The 24,660-nt window shown below is 41.5% G+C and overlaps 1 non-coding gene across 1 annotated transcript; it reads left to right on the top strand.

Annotated features, from left to right (window-relative positions):
• Positions 1 to 7,059: 7,059 nt before the first annotated feature.
• On the top strand, positions 7,060 to 7,163 carry LOC111520192. Its single transcript, XR_002724590.1, has one exon. It is a non-coding gene; the product is annotated as a small nucleolar RNA U13 (small nucleolar RNA).
• The last annotated feature ends 17,497 nt before the right edge of the window (positions 7,164 to 24,660 follow it).

The following is a 24,660-nucleotide window of genomic DNA, read 5'->3' as shown; positions in this document are numbered from 1 at the left end:
GTCTCAAGAAAAAAAAACAATTCCTCTAGCCAAGGGTTTACTCTCTAACTTCCGCTAAACTTCTCTAACTCCGCTCAAGCGGAGTCCGGGAGCCAGTCGACGTCCAGTTGTCCAATTGTGCCCCCTGCTGGACGAGGTTCACTTGTTCAGCGGTAACTTCAGCAGAAACGGAGAGCTCCAGTCGAGAGGCTCTAGTTCCCTCTGTCAACAGTTTAATAACAGTCCAAAGGTTTTAAACACTATCAAACATTGATAAGTCCCAAATATGCATCTTCATTCTAGTCCTCAGTTTGTAGCTCTAGATCCACACATTTAATTGCCTGTTTGGATATGTACTCTGCCTCTCAAATTCATCGTGTCCAAACCGTACTCTGGACACCTACTCCAAACCTGCTCTTCCTACATTCTTCCTCATCTCAGTAAATGTTAACTCCATTTTCCAGCTGCTCAGGCCAAGGATCTTGGAGTCTTCCTTATCACTCTTCCTTCTCTTACACCCTGCATCCAGTCAGAAATCCTCTCAGTTCTACATTCAAAATATACCCAGAGGCTGGGCACAGTGGCTCACGCCTGTAAACCCAGCATTTTGGGGAGTCAAAGTGGGTGGATCACGTGAGGCTAGAAGTTCGAGACCAGCCTGGACAACATGGTGAAACATCATCTCAAAAAAATTATATACATATAATCCGAATGAATACATATATGTATATATATATATATATATATTCAAAACTACTTCTTGTCTTCCTTCTCCTGCTCGTTCTTCTTCTTCCTCTTCTTCTCCTCCTCCTCATTCTTCTTCCTGTTTTTTTTTTTTTTTTTTTTTTGGAGATAGAATTTCACTCTGTCGCCCAAGCTGGAGTGCAGTGGCATGATCTCGGCTCACTGCAACCTCCGCCTCTCAGGTTCAAGCAATTCTTCTGCCTCAGCCTCCCAAGTAGCTGGGATTACAGGCATGTGCCACCACGCCCAGCTAATTTTGTAATTTTAGTAGAGACAGGGTTTCACCATGTTGGCCAGGCTAGTCTTGAACTCCTGACCTTGTGATCCACCTGCCATGGCCTCCCAAAGTACTGGGATTACAGGTGTGAGCCACCATGCCCGGCCTCATTCTTCTTTTCTTCTCCTCCTCCCTCCTCCTCCTCCTCCTTGTCTTTCTTCTTCTCCTCTTTGGTCATCTTCATCCTCCTCTTCCTCTTTCCTCACCTCTTCCTTTCTTTTTCCTCCTCACCACTTCTTTTCCTTTTCTGATCAATAGAAACCTGAAGCCAACAGGTAGGGCAGAGCAGGACAGATAACTGTGCAGAGGTCATCTGGAATGGGGAGCTATTCCAGATGAGTGAGGAAGGTATCTACCCAGGGATGTCAGAGGGGGGTGTCAGAACCTGCGGAGGGAGGGTACTTACCTGTGTGTGCACACAGGGATGGCCCCTCATGTACGTCAGAGCTTGAACAGGGTGAGTGGAGTCCTTTGCCAGAGGGCATCCCAGTAGTGGGAAGCGGGACCAAGCAGGATGAGGAGCCAGTCATGCTGGAGAGGAGCAGTGGCTGAGATAAGGGACTAGTTACACTCAGGGGATTGACTGAACAAATTAGTAAATATATCATGATTAATGGGAAATGAGTTTCTTATTCTCAGAGAAAGGATTTACACATATGGGATGGCAGAAAACTACAATGACCCATGTAGTACTGGATTGCAACTAGAGGTACAGGAGTGAATTCATGGATTTCAATCTGTTTCATGAATGAAATAACACATGAATGCAAATGAGAGACCAATTCCAACAAAGTCAGGATTAAGACAATGGCACCCAACCATCACAATGATTATTTAACATTCTAACAGTGGGGTTCTTGGTTGCAAAGGAAACCAATTTGGGTTAACTTAAGCAACAAAAAAGAATTCATTCATAAGACCTTGGGCAGCTGACAGATTCCATGAAAAGGCTAAAGTACCAAGTTTAGAAAATGGGTCAGAACCCAAGGAAACAATGAAAGAAGAACCTTCTCCAAGTTTCCCTAGGGACAGCCTAGTTCCGTGCCATCAAAATGGGTACTGAACCCTTCTTTATGTCTTTATAAAGTCTCAGTGTAAGTTTAGTCAGATAACTGCATGCTAGCCACTAGGTTTCCAGGAAAACATGTATCTAGCTTTTAGGTCCTTAGAGGTGGGAAGGAGGACTTCCTATCATGACTCACACAGTGATAGAACCCCCTAATAGAGAAATGTAGTTCAGCTGCGCGCTGCAAACAATGCTCCGAGAGTGCTAGCCAAATGCAATTACAAAACAGAACCATATAAATGGTATCAACCCTGGAAAGGATATATCTTTATTATTTGCAATTAGCATGATTACATATCTGGGAGACTCAAAATTAACTGGGAAAAGGATTAGAGGCAACCCAGTAATGCATTAAAGTATCAGGTTATAAAAGGGTTTTACAATTTGTCACTACTGACATTCTGAACTGGATAAGCCTTGGTTGTTGGGGGAGAGAAGAGATATTCAGTGCATTGTAGGATATTCAGCAGCATCTTTGGCCTCCAATCACTAGATACCAGTAGCACTCCCTTCCCTACCAAGTTGTGACAAACAAAAATGTCTTCAGACCTTGCCAAATGTCCCCTAGGGGGAGGGCAAAATCACCCCCATTTAAATTGGGTTGTGCAATTAATTTATAAGAATCAATAACTTTCTTACATTAAAAAACTAACTAATTAAAAGTTATAATGAGGTCAGGCAAGGTGACTGATGTCTGTAGTCCCAGCACGTTGGGAGACAGGAGAAGTGTTTGAGCCTGGGAGGCAGAGGTTGCAGTAAGCCAAGATTATGCCACTGCACTCTGGCAGGGGCGATAGAGCGAGACTCTGTCTCAAAAAAAAATCATAATGAAAAATCATTTTTGTTCATATTTAAATCACCTCAAAATCAGATTAAATCCATCTGAAATGACTTTGTGTATGGTATGAGGTAGGGATCTAACTTTACTTGTTGATTCTTTACAAGATCCTGATTAGTGTATTTATCTTATATCTTGCCAAATCAAATAAATTTAATTTTATTTTAAGTTCCAGGATACATGAGAAGGACATGCAGGTTTGTTACATAGCTAAACATGTGCCATGGTGGTTTGCTGCACCTATCAACCCATCACCTAGGTATTAAGCCCTGCATACATTAGCTATTTATCCTGATGCTCTCCTTCCCCTGGCGCCCCTGACAGGCCCCAGTGTGTGTTGTTCCCCTGCCTCTGTCCATATGTTCTCATTGTTCAGTTTCCACTTATAAGTGAGAACATGTGGTGTTTGGTTTTCTGTTCCTGTGTTAATTTGCTGAGGATAATAGCTTCCAGCATCATCCATGTTCCTGCAAAGGACATGATCTCATTCCTTTTTAGTATTCCACGGTGTATACTTACCACATTTTCTTTATCCAGTCTATCATTGATAGGCATTTTGTTTGACTCCATGTCTTTGCTATTGTGATTAGTGCTGCAATGAACATACACATGCATGTATCTTTATAATGGAATGATTTATATTTTTGGTATATACCTGGTAATGGGATTACTGGGTCAAATGGTATTTCTGAGAACTTGATTATTAGTTCTAAGGTTTTTCTGTAAATTCTCTTGTGTTTTTTTAGGTAGATGATCATGTTGTCTACCAAAATGACAATCTTGTCTTTTCATTTCTCATATTTATACCTTATTTCAACTTTGTCTCTGGCTATCTTTCCTAACACCACAAATGCAATGATAATTGTGGTAATAGTGGGACTCTGCCTCATTCCTGGCTTTAGAGCTTCATCATTATGACCAATGAGCACTTGAATATGGTTAGTGTGACCAAGTAACTTAATTTTCAGTGTTGTTACACTCTAATTAATTTAAACTTTAATGGGCTTGGCGAACCTGGCCCATCTCAAAATAAATAAAATCGAACTCCTATCTCATCTCAGACTATACACAAAAATACATGCCAGGCTTAAACATACAAACAGAAAAGTCATGAAAGAATTTGAAGAAAATGTAGGAAAGAGGCCAGGTGTGGTGGTTTATGTCTGTAATCCTAGCAATTTGGGAGCCTGAGGTGGAAGGACTACCTGATCCCCAGATTCAAAAGCAGTCTGGGCAATATAAGGAGACCCTGTCTCTACACAGAAAAGAAGAAAGAAAGACAGAAAGACAGGAAAGAAGGAAGGAGAGAAGGAAGGAAGGAAGGAAGGAGAGAGAGGAAGGAAGGAAACAAGGAAGGAAGAGAAAGAAAGAGAAAGGAAAGAAAGGAAAGAAGGAAAAAGGAAAGAAAGGAAGGAAAAGAAGGAAGGAAGGAAAAAAGGTAGGAAGGAAGAAAGGAAGCAAAAAAGGAAGGAAGGAAGGAAGAAAAGGAGGAAAGGAGCGAGGGAGGGAGGGAGGGAAGGAAGGAAGGAAGAAAGGAAGGAAGGAAGGAAGACGATGTGGCTGAGATGGTAACTTTCTTAGCTAAGAGAAGAAACCCAAAAGCTGTGGTGAAAAACAGTGGTCATAAATGACTATGTGGATATAAAAAACTTTTCTATGGTAAAATGTACCAAAAACAAAATCAGTGCACTAAGGGATCAGGGATGGTAAATTTTTCAATGCATATGGCAGATAAAAGTCAAGGTCTATATTCCAGGAAGAAGTCTTACAAATTGAATTTGTTTAAAAAAAAAACAAAACATTCCAATAGAAAACAAGCAAAGAATGTGATTAGAGAATTCACAGAAGAGCAAATCCAAAAGGCTGAACATGAAACAACTACTCAAATTAACCAGCAGTTTGAAAAGTTCTTGAGTCAAAATAACATGTCACCTTATACCTATGAACTGGAAAAATTATAACACCCTTAAGCTGGCATGGATCTGAGGAAAGGCAGGCACCTTTAAGTTGGCATGGGGGTGAGGAAAAGGGTACCCTTTCATGTAGAAGCAATTTTGGATCATCCATTAGCAATACTCCCACACATTCACTTTATCTCAAAATCCACCTCCTAAAAATCTACCCCATTAAAACAAAAGCAGAACTATAGAAGGTAAATATACAAGGAGGTTAATTGTTGCATTATTCGTGGCAGTAAAACTGGAAATAAAGTTAATGCCCATCAATCTGATAATGACTGGGTAACTTTGATTTGCCAACACCACTGAGTACAGGACAAAGGTTTAAAAATCACAAATTGAACAAAGAAGCAGCTAGGCAAAATCAATTTCCCTTAAGCCAGACATGAAAGAGATTTGCAAAAAATGTAAAACAATGTCAGTCTTTACATTGATTTTTGTTTTTGAAAATGCAGGCATTTTTCATTAAATATATTAATTGTGTTAACAATCAACATATAACATGCATGGGGCCAGGTGTGGTGGCTCACGCCTGTAATCCCAGCACTTTGGGAGACTGAGGTGGGCAGATTGCTTGAGCTCAGGAGTTGGAGACTGGCCTGGGCAACATGGCAAAACCCCGTCTCCATGAAAAATTTAAAAAGTAGCCAGGTGTGGTGATGCACACCTGTAGTCCCAGCTACTAGGGAGTCTGAGGTAGGAGAATCGCTTGAGCCCAGAAGGTGGAGGCTGCCATCAGCCGGGAGGTGGAGGCTCGCCAAGGCTCACCACTGTACTCTAGCCTAGACAACAGGGTGAGACTCCATCTCAAAAAAAAGTGGGGGAGGTTATCACTGTTATTTAAAATAAATATATAAATATTTTGAAAATAATTCTCATTGAATGAAGATTATAAGGAAATTATAAATGTAACTAGAAAAATTAATTAGACAACTCAATAGAAAAAATCACTAATGATCTGCGTTTATTCCTTAGTCCATTCAGGCTGTTATAAGAAAGTAGCACAAATAAACAAAACACCACTTCGAAACAAGAGAAATTTGTTTCTCACTATTCTGGAGGCTGGGAAGTCCAAATCAAAGCACTGGCAGATCAGGTGTCTGGTAAGGGCCCACTTCCTGGTTTATAGAAATGAGGACTTTTGGCTGTGTCCTCACATGTTGAAGGGGAACTCTGGGGCCTTTTTCTTAAATGTCCCAATCCCATTCATGAGGGCTTTACTCTCATTGCTTCATCACCTCCGAAAGCCTCATCTCCTAATATCATCACATTGCTGATTCAATCTCAACATATGAGTAGAGAGGGACACACACATTCATAGCAGTAAACTTCACAAAAAGAAAATCCAAATGACCATGAATTATATAAAAGGATTCTAAACAATTTATTATTTTTAAAACATATGGCGAAATTAGCAGTATTGCACCAATATTAATTTCCTGGTTTTGAACATCATGCTGTGGTTATATAAGACAGTAACTTTAGGGAAGTTCAGTGGAGGGTTGGCAGGAATTCGCTGTACCATTTTTTACAACTTTTCAAAACACTAAAATTAGCTCGGCATAAACAGTTAAAAATGTGGAGGAGTCAAATTTTAACATTTTACATTAGAGTATGGGAACAATGATTTCTCAGTACTTTTAGCTGTTACTTTTTTCTCTGTTCACCTTACTGCACAGTTCTGGTACTAAATAGATGCTCACTTTGCCAGCAAAAGGCCCTAGTGTTGGCCGGGCACAGTGGCTCACGCCTGTGATCCCAGCACTTTGGGAGGGCGAGGTGGGCAGATCACGAGGTCAGGAGTTTAAGAACAGCCTGGCCAATATGGTGAAACCCCGTCTCTATTAAAAATACAAAAATTAGCCAGGCATAGTGGTGTGCCCCTGTAGTCCCAACTACTCAGGACGCTGAGGCAGAAGAATCGCCTGAACCCGGAAGGTGGAGATTGCAGTGAGCCGAGATCATGCCACACTATACTCCAGCCTGGGTGACAGAGCCAGACTCCGTCTCAAAAAAAGAAAGGTCCTAGTGTTAGTGATGTTGCAAGTTATTAAGCTTCCTTCCTCACTAATAGAAACTAACACAAAGAAAGGATTACTTCCTCTTTGGGAAATCTGGTTAAAGCTGATGAGGCAATTTAATTAAAACAATACCACAAACTGAATCGTCGTTTACTGCTTGAAAAGCTACTTTCTAGATCCTTTTGTAGTTCATAAGTGTGATGGTTGGGTTTTCAGACTCGTGTATAAGATGTACCTCCCTCATTCCTTGTTACAACATCAGCACATTACTCAGCTGAATGGGGGGAAAAAAAAGATAGTTTCTGAATAGTTTCAGAAGTACATGTTAAGATTCACCTTAAAGTAGTCATATAGAAATGAAACGTACACAATATTTCAGAATCCCCTGCATGTGGCTTCCCCAATAATAATCCATGCCTCCCTCCAGAAGTCAGCAACATTCTAACTTTTTGATAATTTTGCCCTCACTTTTCTTTTTATTGCTATTAGTCATATAGTTTTTATTTGTTTGTTTGTTTGTTTTTGAGATGGAGTTTTGCTCTTGTTGCCCAGGCTAGAGTGCAATGGTGCGATCTCGGCTCACTGAAACCTCTGCCTCCTGAGCTCAAATGATTCTCCTGCCTCAGCCTCGTGAGTAGCTGGGATTACAGACATGCACCACCACAGCCAGCTAATTTTGTATTTTTAGTAGAGACGGGGTTTCTCCGTGTTGGTCAGGCTGGTCTTGAACTCCTGACCTCAGGTGATCTGCCCACCTCGGCCTCCCAAAGTTCTGGGATTACAGGTGTGAGCCGCTGTGCCCAGCATATAGTTTTCTTTTAGCTATCTTTAAGATTACATATTTACATGTATGGAACAAGATACTATGTGTTCATTTGATTTTGCAAATTTTTATAATATCACATTGATGACAGTATTCTATGTACTCATGCAGCTGTATTTCATTTTTTTTCATTGCTGAATAGTATTCCATTATGTAGATATACTGCACTTCATTGATCCACCTGCCTTATAAGTGGGAGCTAAATGATGAGAACACATTGAAGGGAACAACATACACTGGGGCCTATTGGAGGGTGGAGGGTAGAAGGGAAAGGTTCAGGAAACATAACTAATGAATACGAGGTTTAATACTTTGGTGATGAAGTAATCTGTACAACAAACCACCAGGACACAAGTTTACCTATGCAACAAACCTGCACATGTATCCCAAACTTAAAAGTTTTTTAAAAAGTGTATTCAAGGGTTGAGATTTAACATAATTAATAGCTTTTACTGTCTCATCAAGTGCAATCTTAAATGAAGCTGGAATTTTTCTTAACAGTGAGTGTGACGTGATAAAGAATACAACTTCTAGTACAATTTAGTACCTTGCTTCCTGCCAAGGTACAGCCCTTTTATGTACCATTGCTTTTGCACCAGCAATGTAATGTCAACACAGAGAAAAAAGCAAATAACATCTGTGTATTATTACTAAAATAGTTTTGACCTTGAAGATGCCCCCTGAAAGAATCTTGGGATCTCCTAGTAGAACCCTTTCCTAGAGGATGCATCTTAGAGGAATTTCTGTATGCATGTGTGTATGTCTGTGTATAGATGCTCCTTAACTTATGGTAGAGTTTAGTCCCAATAAGTCTGTCATAAATTGAAAATATAATAAGTCAAAAGTAATTTTCTACTTAATATTTTTCATTTGTGATGGGATTATACTGAATGTGTACTCAGTATACTGAGTACTGAATGTGTATGGCTTCACACTATCATAAAGATGAGAAATTATAAGTTGAACCATCATAAGTCGGGGATGGTCTGCATGTGAGTGCATGTATATATCTCCTACTTCAGTAGATAATGCTAAAAAATTTCCCCAAACGATTGCATGAATTTACACTCCCAAAAGTGTACAATATGAGAGTTACCATTGCCCCACATCCTTGCCAACCTTGGTACTTTCTTTTTAGCAATCTGAAGAGTATGTAATGGTATCCACTATGGTACTGATTGGTTTCTACCTCTAAAGAGGTCAAGGACCTTTTCTTATATAATTGGAGTTCATTGGATTTTCTTCTTGTAAAGTCACTTTGAAGTGATTAGCCAATTTTGCTATTGGATTGCCTGATTTTTTTTTTCTAGTTGGATTTGTATTTTCCTCAGTTGATGAGAATTGTTATGGATAAAGATAGAATTTCATCAGACTCATTTCTGCCTTCACTGGGATAGTTATATTATGTTTTTTTCTTGTATTTGTGCTGGCGATAAATACACTAAATGAGTTTCTAATATTAAACCACCCTTGCATTCCTGACATAAACACATCTTGGCTATGATACATTGCTATTTTTATATCTAGCTCTATTTAATTTGCAAACTTTGGCTTAATATTTGTGCCACTATATGCCTAACTAAGATTTGCCTATACTTTTATTTTTTTCATATTGTTGAGTTTGGGTATTAATTTTATAATTAGCCACAGAAAATGAGCAAGAGTTTGAATAGGAACAGAGTAATTTATTCCTAAAGTTTTGGTACAATTTGGTGGTATACCTAAAGTTTAGCCATCTTGACCTAAAGTCTGCTTTGTGGGATGATTTTTACTACTGATTCTTCTGAATAGTTTTAGAACTATTCAGGTTTTCTACTTGTTTTCTGAGGCTATCATACTAAATTACATATTTTTATTAATTTATTCATTAATCTAAATGTCAAAGTATGTGAAATTGTTCAAAATATTGTCTTATAGTCTCAATGTCTGCAACATCAGTGGTTATGTCCTTTATTTTATTTCTGACATTAACTACATGTGCCTTCTCTTTTTTCATTGTATTTAGACTCCCCAGAGATTTATCAATTTTATTACTTTTTCACCAAACAAGTTAGGGTTTTGTTGATTCTACTGTATGCATTTTAAAACACGTATTATTTAGTATTTATTTTATTATTTTCTTATGTCTACTTTCTTGAGTTTTTTTAATCTCTTGAGAAGAAAGACCAAATTCAGTTTGTCTTATTTCAATTCCAGTAACATGATTTCAAGCTATTCATATCCGTCTTAGTCCATTTAGTCTTGCTTAAAAAGCAATACCTGATGCTGGGTAATTTATACAGAAAAGAGGTTTATTTGGCTCACAGTTCTGCAGGCTGTATAAGAAACATGGAACCAGCGTCTGCTTCTGGTGAGGCCTCAGGCTGCTTCTACTCATGGCAGAAGGTAAAGGGAAGCCACCACATGCAGAGATCACATGAGAAGAGAGGAAGCAAGAGGTAGAGACGTGGAGGTGCCAGGTTCTCTTTAACAACAGCTCTTGTAAGAACTAATAGAGCAAGAACTCACTCATTACTAGGAGGATAGCACCAAGCCATTCATGGAGCACCCGTTCCCGTAACCCAAACATCTCCCATTAGGATCCGTCTCCAATACTGGGGATAAAATTTCAACTTGAGGTTTGGAGAGGTCAAATATCCAAATATCCAAATATCTCTCTAAATGTTTTCTAATTTCCAACTTGACTGCTTATTTGACCCATGGACTATCATGGGTCACTTAGAAGTGACTTCTTAATTTTCAGCCTTTCAAGAGTTCAATAATATTTTTGTTTCAGATCTCCATCTTAACAGCAAAGTGATCAGAAAATATAATTTTTGTGATATGAATCCCTTAACTGTGTTGAGATTTTCTTAATGGCTCAGTCTCTGATCAAGTTTTACAAATATTCTGTGTGTGCTTTAGTAATGCATGTTTTGTTGCTACTGTGAGTGTAGTGTTTTGTCTTTTGCTTAAGTCAATTTGTTAATGATGTTGTGTAGATTTTCTATATCCTCACTGACTTTTTCCACCTGTTTAATTTACTCATTAATGAAAGAGACATGTTAAAAATCTCCCACTATGATTATGAATTTGTACATTTTCTGTGGTTCTGACAACTTTGGATTTATATATTTTGAGGCTGCATTATTTAGTGTATACTGATTAGGTTTTTAAATATTCTGATGAAACTATTATTATTGTGATATGATCATCATTACTGGCAAGTATTTTGCCTAAACACTTCGCCTAAAAAAGTTTATTTTAGCTGATGTCAATATGTCTACCCAGGTTTCTTTTGGTTAGTATTTGCTGCATTATATATCCATTTTCATCTTTTTTCTTTGACATTCCCGTATCACTATGTTTTAGATGTGTCTCTTGTAAATAGTGTACAGTTGGATTTTTTTGGCCCAGTCTAGCAAACTAATTTTAACTGAAGCCTTACATTACATTTAATGCAATTACTAATATATTTGGATTTAAATCTACTATTTTTGTACTTGCTTTGTGTTCTGCCTTTTTTTTTCCCCCAGCCTTTTCAATTATTCCTTTTTTCTTCTTTCTGGCCTATGTTTGGACTGCTGGAGTAATCTTTATTCTTCTTAGTTCATTTCTTTTCCACCAGTTTAGAAGTTTTATACTCTATTGTTAGGTTTATTGGTTATTCTTTAAAAAATATAAAATACACAGTTAATAAAGTCTAAAGTTAGTGACCATTTAAAGCTTCTCCAATACAAGATAGGACGTTAGAACCCTTTACTCAATTTGCACATTCCAATATATTACTATTTTCTTATTTTACATGTGTCTTATATTTAAGCCTCCTACTCATTTTTATTGTTATGATTACTCAAATTATTACCAATGGTGAAATAACAGAGTACAGGTGGAGGGCAAAGCATTGGGAGATTAAGTGGCACTCAGTCACCTTGGTGATAAAGGTTACTATGAAGACTGTGTTGCAGACAGGCTGCCTCTGACTAACTTGAAGACCAAACAAAAAGGAAAAGACAGCCGGACATGGTGGCTCACGCCTGTAATCCCAGCACTTTGGGAGTCCGAGGCGGGTGGATCACAAGGTCAGGAGTTCAAGACCAGCCTGAGCTACATGGTGAAACCCCGTCTCTGCTGAAAATACAAAATTTATCTGGGTGCGGTGGTGCACACCTGTAATCCCAGCTACTTGGGAGACTGAGGCAGGAGAATTGCTTGTGAACCGGGAAGCAGAGGTTACAAAGAGCTAAGATCGCACCACTGCACTCCAGCCTGGGCGACACAGCGAGACTCCTCAAAAAAAAGAAAAAAAAGAAAAAAAAAAAAAACAAGATATATGAGTCCTTGCATGCCCAACTTAAGACATATGTTAGAAACATCGGAAAACATCTATGGTTACCTTAAAAGAATCCCTTATCTTTTTTACCATGCCAGCTAAACGCACAACCCCTCCAGATTCCACACATTAAACAAGAAAATAATTTTAAGGCCAATAAAGTACAACTGTGGGCCTCATTACCCAGAAGCAGGTGACTTGATGTATTGATGAAATGACCTACTGAAGGCAAGTTATGGCGCCATCTGGAGGTAAATATTTGGTGAGGTTGGGTGAGATGCTATTGAACAGTATTTGCCTTAAACCAGCAACAATATACAGTGCCATTTCTCCCAGAGCCAGAATACACAATGTGAAAACCAAGAAGTGGAGGTAGGACTGGCCCCTCTTTCTTATTCCACCTAATCACACACTTAGGCAATTTTTGCCTCCTACATTTGCAATCTTGTAGCGGGTGAGTTTGAGAATCCTAGTGTCTCAAGGAGAAACACTTCCACCAAAGAACGCAATTATGGTTTCAAGCGGAAGCAGAGACGCCCTCTTGGCCATTTTGGGCAAGTCATGATGCTAAACCATCAGGCAGAGAAGGAGGTACCTTTACTAAGCTAGTAAAGGTGCCAATTGATCCAATTATTAGGAGAAAAATATGTTGTTGCTATACAGTGCAATAAAGAAGAATGAGGAGTAGAACCCAGACTGTCCAGTAGGGAGGTTCTTCATACTCTACGTCCAGAATAATGGTCAACGGATAATTGCAGCAATGCAATAAAGAGGAAGCATTAATGACTTGGATCCTTTGGGTCACCCCACCAGGTAAAAAATTCCAAGGACCCAAAGGGCTAGAAGAAGGTAAGAGAGACATAAAATGGTTATCAATTTAGGCTTTACAACCAGCTATAGCAGCAGAAACTGAAGCTATTATGTTTTATGGTAACTAATTGTTTCTTTCTCACCTAATTTCACCCTGATATCTTACATGAAGAGCACTTTTCACGGCTGTTGTTATAATTTCAGTTTCAGAAGTATAGCAGGAATGACTTCCCTCTGCAGTGATAGGAGAACTAATACTGGGCGTCCCTGAGTTAAGGATGTGAGCTTGTTCATCTAAACAAAAGAACATAATGGGTGCTCAGTGGCAGCAGGGATGACCTGTGCCTCTCCAGATCCATCATTCACTCGTCTCTGCTCATTTCTGTGCACTGGGAGGCTGACGTCTCAGGACTGCATCATCAACTTCCCCTTGCCAGTGGGAGGCACTGGCCAGAGATTGAAGGGTGGGAGGAAGGAAGTCAGGGTTTCTATTCCACCTGTTCCCTCCCCCACAGTTCTGGCAGTGGCTGCATTCCCCTGTGCCACAAATGCTATAAAGCAGCCCATCTTCCAAGGCTACTGCACTTGCCCCATCAGGTCTAGGTTGGTACCCATTTCCCACTGCTGCTTGCCCTTGGATGCTGCACCATCTCTTTTTGGACCTCTTAATCCTGCCTACATCTCTGTTTAGTCCCTTCATTAGCCTATGTTAATTAATTAATTAATTTGAGACAGAGTCTTGCTCTGTCGCCCAGGCTGGAGAGCAGTGACGCAATCTCGGCTCACTGCAACCTCCATCTCCCGGGTTCAAGCAATTCTCCTGCCTCAGCCTCCTGAGTAGCAGGGACTACAGGCATAAGTCACCACTCCTGGCTACTTTTCGTATTTTTAGTAGACACAGAGTTTCACCGTGTTGGCCAGGCTGGTCTGGAACTCCTGATTTTAGGTGATCCGCCTGCCTTGGCCTCCCAAAGTGCTAGGATGACAGACGTGAGCCACCGTGTCTGGCCAAGTCTATGTTTAATTAAGCTCTTGAATATGCCATCAGCTTCCTATTTGAATCCTGATGGACACATCCATGTATTTACCACCTGCTTCCTCCTTGTACCTCAGACCTTCCACCTGGGATCATTTTCATTCTATGATCAAAGTGTCTTCCGTGAAGGAGGGTTTCAGTTTGCTTTTACCATATGCTGTAGTACCAGTTTGGTGCCACTTTTACTTTTGTTCCCCTCATCTCAGGAGACTGTTGAAAACTACAGCTCATTTTTATGATCAGATTAAGCCTATGCTCATCAGTCAATAGCAGGTTTGAATGCTCTGCTTACTTTTTAGAGTTCTCACTTTCTAAATGTTATCTAGGAAATTCCTCACTAGATTGTCCTTCCATTATTTTATAAAGACTGTTTTGAGTATTTTACCCACCACTTTTAATTACTTTCAGCAGAGGAGTTGATCCATATAGCCTGGCCTGCCACTCTCAAAAATGAGAAAGTTCTGCCCTCTCTTACGTGTTTTTTGTTTTCCCCTAAGATTTTTGCCTTTCTTTGCTATTTCACATAGGTTCTTGGGAAGAATCTCCCCTTAAATCTTGGATGAGAAATATGACAATAGAGAAAGACAATTCACTTTCAAGATATCGAAATACTATTAATATAACAGAAAAACAAAAGAAGTATTAATATTAGCCATCTATTTTTACATAGGGAATTATCCTAAAGCTAAGCATCTTAACACACGCTACCTTACAGTTTCTGTGGTCAGGAATCTGAGCACAGCTTAGTTTGGTCCTTGGCTTATGGTTTCTCACTAGGCTGAAATCAAGATGTTGACTCAGGGTCTTCATCCTCCTCTGAAGGCTGTACTGGGGAATGACCCACTTCCAAGTTCATTCATTGGCTTTTGACAACACGCAGTTCCTCATAGGGTACTGGAATGAGAGCCTCAGTTCCTTTCTAGTTGTTGGCAGGGGCTTCCCTCAGGTCCTTACCTCATGAGTCTCTCAAAAGTGGCAGCTCACAATATAGCCACTTACTTTATTAATAGATGAAAATCAGAGAGGCAATAGAGTTTGCTAGCAAGTCACAGAGTTCTTCGTAATCTAATATTGGAAATGACATTCCATCACTTTTGCCAGATACCATTAGTTATAAGTAAGTCACTAAGTTTAGCCCATACTTTTGGGGAGGAGGCTACACAAAGACATGAGTATCAGGAAGTGGAAATCATTGGGAGATATTTTAGGAGGCTGGCAATCCCACAAAAATGACTTCTGAATTTCCATCTGTATCTCAGCATTCAATAGCTATGTACCTATTTCAGCACATTGGCAGAAGCAAAACAATAGCAAAGTGTTTACAGCATGTATCATGCGTGAAATACTTCCACTCTCAAAGCACATTCATTTGGCTATTTCTTCAGTAGGTTCATCAAATAAACCACTTTCTTTCAAGCAACTCTCAGTTATCAGTACGTCCTGCAGGGTGGGTACTGTCATCTGCAGAGTACAGTGTCAACTTTTTGTTTAAGTATTGCTTTGAACATGGAAGAGCTGCTTTGTCATCCTGTTTACAAGCCTCATAGGAATGCAATTCCAAGGTCTCTTGTATGTCATGAGTTTGATTTTGACTGAAGAATGATGAAAGTGTGGCCCAACCATCTTTCTGCTTATGGACAGCAATTCTATTACCTGATACTGAGCTCTAATTATTCCCGGACACACAATTAAAGGTGTGAATAAATAATAATATACTTCTAATTTCTATTTCACTCACAGCCTTTGCCATTTTTGTTCTATTATCAACAACTGATTTTTTCATGACATACATTCCATAAATTATATGCACTATGTTGTTAACGACGTGTAAGACCAAGAAATATCTCCACCACCGAGTAGAAGTGTAGTGAAATTCATCATATATCAGGTAGAAAACATTTGATTGTTTCTCTATGTCCAAATGTTCGATGTATAAGATACAAAAGTAGTACATAAAATAATTTCGTGCACAGCTTAATATAACTTGGAACTTTTCAAAACATGTTTTCTAGAAAGAACTTTAAAGAATCATAGTTTTAGCAAATTTTGAAAATCCATCTTCTACTTCAAAAAATGGTTGACAGAGTTATGCAATCAATTTTACAGCTTTAAGATTTTAGCTTCACTGACTCAAAACTATAAAGAATCTTTTTAAAGTATACTTATAAAATCTGTTGTTTTGAAGTGTAATGGATGGAGAACAAAATGTGTTTGGGGGATCTCATTTCCAACACTTTTCTATTTTTTTTTTTATGCTCTTTGCACCCATTATGATGTCTGGATCAAAGATGATTTAGCACAGAAGTTGTTACACACGATTTTAGAGAGTTTCATTTCTACTTCAAGAAATTTAAGTAAGCAAAATTGTCGATCTTTTTGAAATTCATCTTTACAAATGTAAACAATTTTCAGATAACACTTTTTCTAAAAAGATACACAGCCTAAATGTAACTAACTAAAAAACATCAAATACAGTCATTAAAGATTATTTTCGTTAATAATATGAATGGTAGAATACCAAACAATTCTACAAGGGAGGCTGCCTATCACAAAAATGATCTCTGGATTCCATGGAATCTAATCTTTGCTGTTCTGACTCATGTTATTATTGATATTTTTACAATCACTTGCCAGTTCCAAGAGGAGACAATATTCTTTCTAATGGCATTTAACTAAAGTACCCTTAATCTTCATACCAACACTCAGTCTATTTCCTGAGTTGTATAATTATGCGGAAGTTCTTAGTAATTGTTTTTGGACCTGAAAGGCATGGTGTAATGGATGGAGTGCCCCCAGGACTGAAGCACTGGTTGATCCCAGCTGCTGTGAGTGTTGATTGCTGACAGCTGGCAGTCGAGTCTTCCCTGGTAAGGACTGCCTTCAGAGCAAGGGAGCTGCCTCACCCAAAGTCACAGCCCCTTCCTGGGTCAGCTCACATCCAAGGACTGCTCTATTAAATCAGCATTGTTTATGCTGGAGGCCATGAGCCTGTTTATGCTGGAGGCCATGAGCCTGAGGTTTTCTCCATACTTTGAGTTCCTACCTAATAAGCAGCAACCTAACTCAGTAAGTAAACAAACCGAAATGTAACTTAGTAGTATACTTTTTGTAACACATAGCAAGGTTTCAGCCCATCACAAACAGCCAAGCTTCAACCAATCATAGGCAGCTAACTGATCATATCCGTGCCCAAATAAGGCAAATGCCTAGCTGTAGCCAATCAGATGATTTCTCTACTTTGCTTCTGTGTCCAGCTTATACAAACTCACTGCTCTTTTGGTTCGGAATGTTGCCCTACTCATGAATTGTTCTCTACTCAAATAAACTGTGTTCAATTTGTCTGAAGTTTTTATTTTAATAGGTCAGTGAGTGGTATAAAGACCCAGTCCCCTTTCCCCAGTTCAGGACATCTCTTTGGAGCCATCTAGCTGCAGAGCTTCCTGTAGGATTGGCTGGGGCTTCTGTTATGACTGCATAGTAGTTCACCTTCTCCCACTGCCTAATCCTACTTCCTTCACTCTCCTACAAGGGTGAATGCTGAGAGCAGGAAATTAATAGGGGTGCTCTCAGGATTCACACTTGTGGGGGAGTTCTAACCTCTGTTTCAGAGTCAGTTTCCTGAAGAATCATCTGTACCTTATAGGCTTTCACAATCACCATTATTTATTTCAGCCTCTTACTCCTATAATCATATAATTACACACACATTTATATTTTGATAAAAATTTAACTTTGAACACACACAAGATTTTCACTCCAAGCTACATTAGAATGCTTAAATTTGAAAATGACTATTAAGATTTTTAACATTAGGAACATGATTTGTTCATATTTCCAATGTTATTGCGCTAGTTAGATAGGCTGGTAACCCAATCCATCACGTATTCATCATGACTACACAAGTTCAGGGATGCCAGAAATTTAACTTCAAATTGGCACTCAATGGTTCAACCTCCAAAAGACTGAGATGAGATCAAAGTCAAATAGAAAAATTTGAACAAATATTGAGGCTGAAGCTGAATTTGAATGCAACCCAACTATGTGCATGTTTGTGTGTGTATGTATGTTTACTTAAGCATGAAGTCAAGAATAGCAAGACACACAGAAAAACATGGATACTACATTGGTTTTCTAGGACTGTTGTAATAAAGTATTATAAACCAAGCAGCTTAAAACAACAGAAATTATCCAGGCACGGTGTCTCATGCCTGTAATCCCAGCACTCTGGGAGACTGAGGGCAGGCAGACCACTTGAGGTCAGGCGTTTGAGACCAGCCTAGCCAACATGGTGAATCCTGTCTCTTCTAAAAATATAAAAATTAGCCGGCCGTGGTGGCAGGTGACTGTAAACCCAGCTACTTGGGAGGTTGAGGCAGAATTGCTTGACCCCAGGAGGTGGATACAGCAGTGAGCCAAGATCATGCCACTGCACTCCAGCCTGGGTGACAGAGGGAGACTCCATCTCAAAACAAACAAGCAAGCAAAAGCAGAAATGTATTCTCTCACAGATGTGGAGGCTAGAAGCTGGAAATGAAGGTATCAGTAGGACCATGCTTCCTCTGTAGGCCCCTTGGTTTCTTGTTCTAGATTCTGGTGGTTGCCAGCCATCCTTGGTGTTTTTTGGCTTGAAGACGCATAACTTGAATCTCTGCCTCCATCATTACATGGCCTTCTTCCCAAGTATTTTCTCTGCATCTTCAAATACCTCTCTCCTTATCAGATTAGCAGTCATTGGATTTAGGGCCCACTCTAATCCAGTATGCCCTCATTTTAACTTGATTACATCTGTAAAGGCCCCCAAAGAAGGTCACATTCACAGGTACTGAGGATTTGAATTTTAACATATATATTTGGTGGAGGGGACACAATTTAACTCGCGACAGATACAATATATATCTTTGGGAGGAGAAGCACCTGGTGAATGGGTAGGAAGGAAGAGGTCAATCAAGGTAAGCAATGAAAAAAGAAATGAGGATGGGAAAGAATGCAGTAAAAATATCTTCATAAGGATAAACTGCTCTGTTAATATAAAATTCTGTGCATGTGTATGAAGAAATTAGAATAAAGAACTAGCTCTGTATTAATTTGTAGGCATAACATTCAATAAATCTTTTATATGGCTTATTGTGTGTCAGGCACTGTTTTAAGCACTTTCTATACATTAACTCCTTTAATCCTTATGTCTCAATCCATGATATAGATACTATTATTATTACACCCATTTTACTGATGATAAAACTGAGACTTAGAGAGACATAGCTAGTAAAGTGGTTGAGCCAGCATTCAAACCTGGGCAGCCTGGCTTCAGAATCTGTGCTCTTAATTACCTTGGTATATGTAGTATGACTCTGTTCTTCAGAAACTAAAACAATATATGTGTGTACAAATGCATATGTATACATTTATATTTTAGAAGACATAAAATTGATGTATCAAGATCAAAAATAAAATCTTGGATTCTAATCAGCTCTGTCAGGGCTCACAGATGAATGAATGATAAATATTCTGGTTGGCCTATTTTGTGTCATATACCCAGATGCCCAGACTAAGGTTTTTTAGGGGGAGGAGGAGGGGCATTAGTGCTCGGACATTCTTGTCAGAGTCACGTGGAGTGGGTTACTTAAAGGAAGGAGAGGATCTATTACCAGAGGTAGGAGGAGATGGCAGCTGATGGACTTGCAAAAACTGTAACTAGTCCTGTCTCCTTGAACTTCAGTGTAACCTTCCCTACCTTTTGCTTAGATGTAAACAGCAGAGCAGCTGAAGGTCCTTCACTCATCAAACAAAAATGCAGAGAGAAAGGCTATAGGGAACCCCCCACAAAAATCACACCCATTTTCCCATGCCCTTTGTTCAGAAAATAATTAATTGTGGAAATGACATCTGTTACCTCCCCACTTCACCCCACCCAGACCCAACAAAAATGGGGACCCTGTCTCTACTTCCTACAAGTCCACCAGGGGCAGGTTACCATTTGAGGTTATTTAACGGTGTGATGGGAGAATATGCTGCATTTAGTTCAGGAGCATCCAATCTTTCAGCTTCCCTGGGCCACTTTGGAAGAAGAATTGTCTTGGGCTGCAAATAAACTACATTAACACTAACGATAGCTGACGAGCTTAAAAAAAATTCCAAAAATCCCCAAAAACCTCAATGTTTTAAGAAAGTTTATGAATGTGTGTTGGGCCACATTCAAAGCCATCCTGGGCCACACGAGGCCTATGGGCTGCAGGTTGGACCAGTTTGATTTAGATCATCTCGTGATTTTAGGCTCTGCCAGTGTGGGGATTATCCCACCTGTAGGGATTATGTGGTGCTCTAGGATTATCTTGGGTTTGGGGTTGATCCCCCCACATGGAAGGATTCTCTGGTGGTGCTATCGGATTATCTTGGTTTTAGGGTTGATCCCTCACATGGAAGGATTCTCTGCTACTTTGATGTTCCTCATGACCCGGTGCCGCCTGTTCTACAGTATCAACGTGTGAGTCCTTGACTCAGACCTAGTTCAAGGTAGGTTAAGGTGTCTTCCTGTCTACCAGTTCCTGTTTCAGGAACTTGGGATGACTTTGTGAAGGGTAGGAAGTTTCTATTTTCCTTTGGAGTGCTGTTCCAAGAGGTAGTAATAGTGGAACTTGAGTTTCAGCAGTTGATTAGAATGGTGGCCCCTGTGTCTAAGAAGTATGAGAATTACAATATTGGGTAGCAGAGACTGACAAGGATGGTGATATAGGTTGAGCATCCCTTATCCAAAATACTTGAGACAGAAAGTGTTTCAGGTTTGACTTTCTATTTTGTATTCTGGAATATTTTTATATACATAAAAATCAGAGATTTTGGGGATGAGACCCAAGTCCAAACACAAAATTCATTTGTTTTCATTTCATTTATATATGCCTTCTACACATAGCCTGAAGATAATTTTACACAATATTTTTGTGCATGAAACCAAGTTTTTTGTTTGTTTGAAGACAGGGTCTCACTCTATCAACCAGGCTGGACTACAGTGGCACCATCACAGCTCACTGCAGCCTTGACTTCCTGGGCTCAAGCAATCCTCTCACCTCAGCCTCCCTAGTAGCTGGGAAAAGAGACATGCATCACCATGCCCCACTAAGTTTTAAATTTTTTATTGTAGAGATGGGAATCCCACTATGTTGCTCAGGCTCGTCTCAAATTCCTGGGCTCAAGTGATCCTCCTGCTTCAGCCTCCCAAAGGGCTGGATTACAGGCATGAGCCACTGTGCCCTGCCCCATGAAACAAGGTTTTGACTGCAATCTATCACATGAGATCAAGTGATGGATTGAAATGTTTCACTTCTGGCATCATGTCGGTGCTCAAAAAGTTTTTGATTTTGAAGCATTTCCGATTCGAGATTTTTGGATTAGGGATGCTCAACCTATACTTGTGTGCCAATGTCTGATGGGAATGGTGGCCCCCTGTCTCAGGGACAGGGAGTGAAGGGAATAATGGATCCTGAGTTCTGGATATTTGTAGGAATTGCAGTAGCTGAGTCTTACGTGCTGAGAGATTTGGAGCTCTGTATTTCAGAGAATAAAGGAACCAGTGGTCCCTGTGACTTGCTAACTGATGAGAACAGAACAGAGACCTTATGTTTCAGGAACTAATGGGAATTATGGTCACTGTTCCTGGGGACTTAAGCAAGTCCCAGCCTAATCCACAAGCCATTCACTCATCTCTTCATTCATTCACTTAGCAAACATTTTCCTGAGCCCCTGCTCTGAGCCATGCCTGGGTGGAGTAATATTGAGGACACAGAGATGACTCAGACCTAGACTGTGCCCTCAGTAAATTCCCAAACACAGACCCAGACATAGAAAATCACAACACAACAGGATCAGGGCCAGGACAAGGACTGTGATGCGGTTACTGTCCTGATCTCTCTACAGGGCATCCAAGGTGAATGTAGAGTGACAGTAACTCCAGATCCCAAGTGAAAGTGAGGGGTCTGACAAAGGGTCCTTCTTAATCATACATGAATTTGTGTGCATGACAGGTTTAAATGTACCCAGTGTCAATCCTTAGAAACAGCATATTTTCCCAGAGCCAGCCCACCCCAAAGAAGGAGCCAGAGAGGCCTGGGTTTGAATCTCTAGCTCTATCACATACTTTGTGAGCTTGGGCAACTCCCTATTCAGAACCACATCTTATTCAGTATTCCATCCTTACAGCTGGGATAATAATAGTTTCTAATAATAAGGTTTCTGTGTAATCAATGATATAACGTATAACAAATACTCATTCCAGGAACTGGCTCCCTGTAGTCATTCAATAAAGGGTATCTGTTGTCATTATTATCATCCCATTGTTAGTAATTATCAACAAATTTTAAAGGATCTAGAAGTAAGCATTCATCGAATATCTGGGTTTAGAGGCTTAAAAGCATTGGACAAAATCACTTTAAAAATCAGCAAATTTGGGCCAGGTGCGGTGGCTCAGCCAAGGCGGAAGGATCACTTGAGGTCAGAAGTTCAAGACCAGTCCAGCCAACATGGCAAGACCCCATCTCTACAAAATATACAAAAATTAGCCAGGCCTGATGGCGCACACCTGTAGTTCCAGCTACTTGGGAGGCTGAGGTGGGAGAATGGCTTGAAGCTGGGAGGCAGAGGCTGCAGGGATCTGAGACAATGCCATTGCACTCCAGCCTGGACAATCTGTCTCAAAAATAAATAAATAAATAAGCAAATTTGAATATGCATAAGCATTAGTTTCTTGACATAAAAAAGCCTTCCAATCTCCCAATTAACTGAATACACTAGGAATAAATAGATGAATACAATGGAATATTATATCGCTATTAAAATGAACGAGGAGGTTCTATAAGTCTAGATATGGGAGGATCTTTGGATTTCATGTTAAAAAAAAAAAACAAGGTGCAGAATAATGTGATCCTATCTGGGGACAGAAAACAGGACGATGGTATATATGTGCATAGATGTATAAAATTCCTCTGGAAGGATACATGAGAAATTAGTGAATGTACGCTATCCCCAGAGAGAACTGGGTAGCTGGAGGACAGGGAGGGAGGGAGGTGCACTGTTGAAAGCCCAGCACCATGGATCCTGAATGTTTTCCCTAAATGTCCCTGGCTCTTAATGTCCACTAAGTTCTCAGATGCCCACAGCATCTCTCTGTTCTACCCTCTTCTTCCTCCTGGTTCCCCACTGGAAGCAACTCCTGCCCCATCCGTTCCTGGGCCAGACTCAGGGAGTTGCTTTCCTACCTGCTTCCCGCCCACAGGTTCCTGTTCTCTGCCCCCAGTGCCCAGCAGTCTCCAGCCATCTCCAGCTCCTCACATTCCTGCCCCACCCCTTCCTCTCTCCCCAGGTCCTGGCCGCAAACTGCAGGGAGAGGGCCTCCTCCCCAGCCTCCAGCAGTCTCTCCCCCTCCAGTCCACACAGCCTCAGCGGGGTCTGACATTCAGATATAACCCTGTCCCTGCCCCTTGCTCACAACCTTCCAGGACTCCCTGTCACCCTCAGAAGGCTAAGTTCCCAGTCTGGCCTGAAACTCCCTAAGAATCTGACCCCGCCCGCTCGCCCCAGCCTCATCTCCTGTGCTGCTAGGCTCATGGCTTCGGAGGCTCTAGTCAGACTTAAGGGCTTTGTTGTCCTCCCAGCACCTCCTTGGTTTCGTGCCTTGGGCCTTTGCTTCAGCTGTGCCCTCTGCCTGGAAGGGCCTTAGTGGAGGTCATGCCACAACCACGCCTTCTCTGGAGGTCCTCTCTGCCGTTTCCAGCTGCCAGGATTCCTCCCGCTCTGGGCTCTCACAGCCTCTGGCCTCTCCCTGTGTCATACCCTGATCACCCGGGATTGGGGCTGTCTGCGGCTGGCTCTGTTTCTTCCATCAGACTGTGAGCTCCATCTGCAAGGGCAGATTCAGGTCTGATTCACCTTTGAGTCCCCAGTGGGGGGGGGGGGGGGGGGGGGGGGGGGCCCAGGGGGGGGGGGGGGGGGGGGGGGGAGGGGAGGAAGGGGGAGAGAGAGAAGGGCAGACCCTGACTGGTTGGGGGAGAGAGGGGAGGAGAAAGCGACAGAGAGGAAGAACCGAGACACAGAGACAGGGAGGGAGGGAGAGAAACAGAGAAAAGGGAAGAATCAATGGGAGACACACAAGCCCCACAGGCAGAGAAAGAGGATGGAGACCCGGAGAGGGCGAAAGGAAGGACGGATGTGCAGAGACAGAAGGGAGGACAGAGAGGTGGCAAAAGCAACCAAGAATGACAGGAGCAGAGAGGAGGAGGGAAAGAGGGCGAGAGAGAGAGGGAGCGAGAGAGCGAGAGAGCGAGAGAGCACGCACAGAGCGAGGAGGAGGAGGCGCAGGAGAGAAGACGGAGGGAGACCAGCGAGGAACAGGGCAGGGCGGAGAGGCGGAGGGGACCTAGGGAAGCCGGGGAGGAGCGAGACTGGCCGAGGGAGGAGGGCGGGTGAGGCGGGAGCGCCGGCCGCCGCCGCCTCCCGGCCTCTTTTGTCCCTTCCCTCCTCTGCGTCAGGCTCCCCTGGCCCGGCCTCCCCCTCCCGCTCCCTCCTCCGCCCCGCTCCTCCTCCCCGGGGCTGGATGGAATTTTTTCCCCTGGACCTGGGCCAGCTCCGGGGCAGGGGGGAAGCCAGGCCGGACTGGGCTGGGCGGTGGGGAGGGGCCGGGGCGGGGGGCCCCCTGGGGAGGGGGCTGGTCCCACGGCCTCGCCGCCGGCGGGGTCTGGGGAGGGGGAGCCCCCGGCCGCAGAGCCGGGGAGGAGGCGCCGGCCGGAGGGAGTCGGGGAGAAGGGAAGGAG

The sequence above is a fragment of the Piliocolobus tephrosceles genome, chromosome 21 (assembly GCF_002776525.5).
Source record: "Piliocolobus tephrosceles isolate RC106 chromosome 21, ASM277652v3, whole genome shotgun sequence".
NCBI classification, from domain to species: domain Eukaryota; kingdom Metazoa; phylum Chordata; class Mammalia; order Primates; family Cercopithecidae; genus Piliocolobus; species Piliocolobus tephrosceles.
This window is presented reverse-complemented; position numbering and strand designations above follow the sequence as displayed.